The sequence below is a fragment of the Theropithecus gelada genome, chromosome 17 (genome assembly GCF_003255815.1).
Source record: "Theropithecus gelada isolate Dixy chromosome 17, Tgel_1.0, whole genome shotgun sequence".
NCBI lineage: Eukaryota > Metazoa > Chordata > Mammalia > Primates > Cercopithecidae > Theropithecus > Theropithecus gelada.
In genome coordinates, this window is record NC_037685.1 from 52580423 (window position 1) to 52586605 (window position 6183).

At 39.0% G+C, this 6183-nt stretch overlaps 1 pseudogene across 1 annotated transcript; it reads left to right on the forward strand.

Annotated features, from left to right (window-relative positions):
• Positions 1-3282: 3282 nt before the first annotated feature.
• On the forward strand, positions 3283-4068 carry LOC112610982 (annotated as a pseudogene). The gene has a single exon (XR_003116520.1). The product of XR_003116520.1 is annotated as a 60S ribosomal protein L23a pseudogene (transcript).
• Positions 4069-6183: the final 2115 nt, after the last annotated feature.

Below are 6183 nucleotides of genomic sequence, written 5' to 3' on the forward strand. Positions count from 1 at the left end.
CTGACAATAGATACATTAGTAGGAGAGACAATACTTGGCTTCTTATTCCACAAGTATCATTGTGGGACAAAATTCATCAGATGGCAGGATCCAGTTTACAAAGAGGTAAAAATAGCCCCAAAACAATGAACAAGACTAGAATCTGATAACCCACAATAGCTAGAGCTTTCCTTTAAAAAAATTTTTTTTTTTAAACAGGGTCTGGCTCTGTCGCCCAGGCTGGAGTGCAAAGGTGCAACAATCTCAGCTCACTGTAACCTCTACCTCCTTGGTGCAAGTGATCCTCCCTCCTCAGCCTCCTGATTACCTGGGGCTACAGGCACATATCATGGTGCCCATCTAATTTTTATATTTTTGGTAGAGACGGGGTTTCCAACATGTTGCCCAGGCTGATTTTGAACTCCTGGCCTCCCAAAGTGCTGGAATTATAGGCATGTGCCACCATGTCGGGCCAAGTTATAGTTTTCCATTGAAACATAAAATTTCTCTCTGTAGTAACCATCATTTTGATCATAATCAAAGTAAGACTATTCTTGTTTTAAAAATAAGTCTAGTTTTGTTAGATTTTGCTGGATTATTAACGTAAGTGCAGCAAGAACAGGAGATGGCCAGATAGGTGCTTTCAAGTTTCTTTGCTGGAAGTTTTCATACAGAATCTCAGATTTGACTGTTAAAGACCTTATTCAGGCTAAAAGCCAAGCTAAGAACATACTATCAAATTTCAGCTGTAGTCCTTATAGCTTTGTGTGAATTCCTCTCTTCTTGAGGCCCCCAAAATATCCCTAAATTCCTGGGCCTACCAGGAAATGACCTTCTTTACTAACCTGTAAGGCTGTGAACCCTGTAATCTAAGTATCAGCCTGGCTTTTCTCAGAGTGCTGTTGGGAATGAAGTTTCTGGTGTTCCAAAAAACAACAACAACAAAAAAAGAATTAACGTGGGAACAAATGATCTCTTAGCAAGGCGAGCTTTACTTTCTGCAGAAAGGGTGCTACTCAATAGCTGTCCAGCCACAAGAGCACATCGAACAAAGGAGACAGAGTTACTTATAACCTGATGCGTCTACCCTACTGCTGTGTCCAGTTTCCACTGGCTGGAATAGGACCTCACATTTTACGCTTTACCCAATTGGCTATTAGTTTAAAACTTTCTTAATTAGGTAAGGGGAATAGAACAAAGAAAGAAAAGGAAGTTGCCAGGGATAGTTAAGGAAGCATCTCCAAATAAGGAATGGTATACACTATGGGCTGGGGCTTGTCTAGTTCTGTCCAGGCATGCCGGAGCAAGCTAGGACAACAGATTTGGAACACACCTACACACACACACACACATAAAAATAGTGGATAGCAATCTTATAGTAAGAAATTGTGACTTTTTACAATCTTTGAAGAAGAACTTTCCCATTTCTCACAGTGCTTTGTCAGCATTGTCTCCATAAAAGTCAACCGTACTTCCTTAAAATTGCTGGTCGTAACTGATCTTAGGTACACTTCCAAAATATGATATTCCAGTAAAAACCTTGATAATATAACCAAATTTTCCAATTATGTCCTGTTATAAGGTGAACAGATTCTTACTGGACTTTTGCTAATAACTGTATCATCATGAAAATAAGAGTATTCAGTAAGAATTTCAAAATTCTGGAGAAATCAGGCAGGGGAAAAAAGATAAATGCTTCATTTCTGTTTACAAAAGTATAACCTACAAAATTGTTGTAAGTTACAGTTAGATTAAGAGAAAGAGATTTCTTAAATTCAGAAACTAGAACATTAAAGAACCAGCAATGCTCTAAAAAGCTGTAAAATTATAATCAATTTTCATCAGTTCATTCAGTGCCATGTAATCACTTCCAGTCTTGCTGGATCTTGGGTTAGCAGTCTCATGAGCCCATCAATTTCTCCACTAGGCTTCTGGAGATCTTCACCGAGTCAAGTGTATGGTCTTAAAGTTATTTAAGCAATATCATCAGAAGCCTTTAACCAGAGTACCTGTCATACTCTTTTCTGTGAGTCTCAGAGGGAGTCCTGTGTTGGAGATGAACATTCTGACCTGTAGCTGATTGGAGGAGCTTTCAGGAAAGCATCAGGGGGAAAGAATATCTAAATGACAAAGAATATGAAATGGCTGTAATTATACCACAATTGAAAAGGATATTCGATTCTTTCTGTGGCATACAACATTTATTTATTTATTTATTTATTTATTTATTTATTTATTTACTTACTTACTTAGAAACGGAGTCTCGCTCTGTCACCCAGGCTGGAGTACAGTGGTGCGATCTCGGCTCACTGCAAACTCCTCCCCCTGGGTTCACGCCATTCTCCTGCCTCAGCCTCCTGAGTAGCTGTGACTACAGGTGCCTGCCACCACGCCTGGCTAATTTTTTGTATTTTTAGTAGCGAAGGGGTTTCACCGTGTCAGTCAGGATGGTCTTGATCTCCTGACCTTGTGATCCACCCGCCTCGGCCTCCCAAAGTGCTGGGATTACAGGTGTGAGCCACTGCACCCGGTACAACATTTAAAATAATAATTGGAATTATGACTCATAACTCTATACTGGCACATAGCATGGATAAGGAGGACATTGACAAATTTCCAGGAATTTTATATAATTTCTGAAAACATAACATTTTACCCATACAAATATAACACAGGGAAGGTTAGATATGTCTTTTTATTTGTATCTTTTGTATGGTTTTCCTTATAAAAAATACATCCTACTTTACTTGTGAAACATGCCCTACTTTTCTTGCGAAACATGCCCTACTTTTCTTGCATGCTTTGCATAGAGTCGTTTCTAGTTATTCTATTACTTCTAGTAGTTTTATTTGCATATATTGATTATAATTTTAATACTTAGTAATCTTTTATTTTCCAGAGAAAACTAAGAAGTAAACAGTCATAAACTGTCATATATTAGTATTCTATAGTAGGTTAGAAAATGTATGAGTATACCATCTCCCAACATCTACAGGGATGTGTTTCCTCATAGTACAATTTCTCATTGTGGCAGAGAAAACCATGTTTATTAATGGGCCAAAATATCTTTAGTCTTTCTGTAAAAATAAGAAGCCAAAACTATATAAACTTGAATTATTTATGTTCAATAATTAATGTTTTAGTATTGTATCTTATTTATAAATGGTCTAGATATTTAATGCAAATCTTTTACTTAGCTTAACTTTAAGGTTAAAAATTACCGAAAGTATTTTGGAAGCTACTATTAAGCAGGTTTACAGTAAACAAATTATTTTTGAAATAATGTTTTTCGCTTTTCACAAGATGGCACCAAAAGTGAAGAAGGAAGCTCCTGCCCCTCCTAAAGCCAAAGCCAAAGCGAAGGCTTTAAAGGCCAAGAAGGCAGTGTTGAAAGGTGTCCACAGCAACACACAAAAAAGAAGATCCGCATGTCACTCACCTTGAGGTGGCCCAAGACACTGCGACTCCGGAGGCAGCCCATATATCCTCGGAAGAGCACCCCCAGGAGAAACAAGCTTGACCACTATGCCATCATCAAGTTTCCGCTGACCACTGAGTCGGCCATGAAGAAGACAGAAGAAAACAACATGCTTCTGTTTATTGTGGATGTTAAAGCCAACAAGCACCAGATCAAACAGGCTGTGAAGAAGCTCTGGGACATGGATGTGGCCACAGTCAACATCCTGATTCGACCTGATAAAGAGAAGAAGGCAAATGTTCAACTGGCTCCTGATTGTGATGCTTTGGATGTTGCAACAAAATTGGGATCATCTAAACCGAGTCCAGCTGGCTAACTCTAAATATATGTATATCTTTTCATCATAAAAAAGAAATAATGTTTTTCATAAGAATGACAACTTAATTAGAATCAAATCTATAAGCTTTAAGATTTTACATTTCTAGTAAGTATAATATTAGCTTATTTGACTAGAACTCAAGCAGAATAGGAATTTATGCTTGTTTTAAATTCAATAGTGGTAACTTTGAAGACATAGTGGTTTTATTATACCAAAAATATTATATTAACCTTATTTAACTTAGTTTTATCCAAATCATGTTAACTTAAAAAACATTTGATCAGTTCCTATATTTCTAGGAGTTTGGTGAATATTTATTTATAAATGCTTATTTTTTTCCAAGCCAAGTTAGAATGGAGCACCTTTAAAGGATTTTATAAATGAATTTTGCAACGCTATCCTGAGTTAATAAAATATCACATATACATAACACACATTAATAGACATACAAACACAAATAGAGATTTCATAGCTTTCATCCTGAAATTTCAGCCATGAATCAGGCATAAATATTCTGATGGTTAATTTTAGACATCTACTTGATTGGATTAAGAGACACACATAGCTGGTAAAACACAATTTCTGGGCATATGTGTGAGGGTGTTTCCGCAAGACACTGAGATAACCCTGACCCAATGTAGATGGGCACAGATATGGTTTGGCTGTGTCCCCACTCAGATCTCATCTTGAATTGTAGTTCCTATAATTCCTACATGTTGTGGGTGGGACCCAGTGGGAGGTGATTGAATCATGGTGGTGGTTACTGCGATGCTGTTCTCATGATAGTGAGTGAGTTCTCATGATCTGATGTTTTTATAAGGAGCTTTTCCCGTTTGGCTCAGCACTTCTCCTTGTTGCTGCCATGTGAAGAAGGACGTCTTTGCTTCCCCTTCCACCATGGTTGTGAGGCCCCTCCAGCCATGTGGAACTGTCAGCCCATTAAACCTCTTTGTTCTTTATAAATTGCTCAGACTCAGGTATTTCTTCATAGCAGTGTATAAATGGATGAATACAGGCACCATCCAATTGGTTGAGAACCCAGATAGAACAAAAAGGAAGAGGAAAGGGGAATTATCTCCTTCTGAAATGGAAACATCCTTCTTCTCCTGCCCTTGACATCAGAACTTCAGGGTCTCAGGCCTTTGGCCTCAGAGTGAGAGTTACACCATTGGCTTCCCTCATTCTGAGTCCTTTGGACCTGGACTGAGCCATGCTACGCTTTCCTGGTTCTCCAACTTGGCGCTTTCCTGGTTCTCCAACTTGGAGACAGGCTATTGTGGAACTTCTCAGCCTCCATAATTATGTGAACCAATTCCCCTAATGAGTCTTCTCTCATCTATCTATCTACATATATCACATTGATTCTGCCTTTCTGGAGAACCCTGACTAATGTGATTACAATAATACAAAATTCACTAGTTTATACAGAAGACTTGGTTGTTGTCTTTGCCCCATTTTATATTTGTATTATAACTGTGTTTCTGGAAAATGGAACAAATTTTTATCTTCTTCATATGAGGGCTAAAGCTTTTTTCTCACTAATACTTTTGGAGATTTGTAAGATTTTCTTTTGATTTGACATACAATCTTCTGGAGGCTGAGAAATAATTTTTTTCTATTTTATTTTTCAGCCCCACATGTTTGCTTTTTCAGATTCTTGAGCATGTTGAGAGCCTCCAAGGCATGGAGCAGGGTGGCTAAAGTTTCAGTGATTATAAGGAGTTGAGAGACTCAAATGGGAAAGGAAAGGTCTAAAAGGAGGCAATTTGGAAGATAAAAGTTTTCTCAAAGGAGCCATTAAAGTTCTAAATAATTCTTTTTTTTTTTTTTTTTTGAGACGGAGTCTCGCTCTGTAGCCCAGGCTGGAGTGCAGTGGCCGGATCTCCGCTCACTGCAAGCTCCGCCTCCCGGGTTCACGCCATTCTCCGGCCTCAGCCTCCCGAGTAGCTGGGACTACAGGCGCCCGCCATCTCGCCCGGCTATTTTTTTGTATTTCTTAGTAGAGACGGGGTTTCACTGTGTTCGCCAGGATGGTCTCGATCTCCTGACCTCGTGATCCGCCCATCTCGGCCTCCCAAAGTGCTGGGATTACAGGCTTGAGCCACCGCGCCCGGCCCCCAGTAATTCTTATTCTTAGTAAAGTCATGCAAACAGGAAAAGAAGCAGACAGAATTAGTTCCATATTGGTGGAACACATAGTCAGCAGAGGTTTGAGAAGGGAGAATTTATTCAACTGAGAAGTTCCCATGAAAGGAGCAAGATCAAGATCACAGAGACACCATGAAACAAAAAGCCAGGAATAACTTCCAACCCAAGAGGAGAACACAGAGGCCTCAAAACCAAAGCTAGGATAAGAAACTTGTAGCCCAAGAGTTACCTTCCAGACAAAGAAGCCTGAGATTCCAAC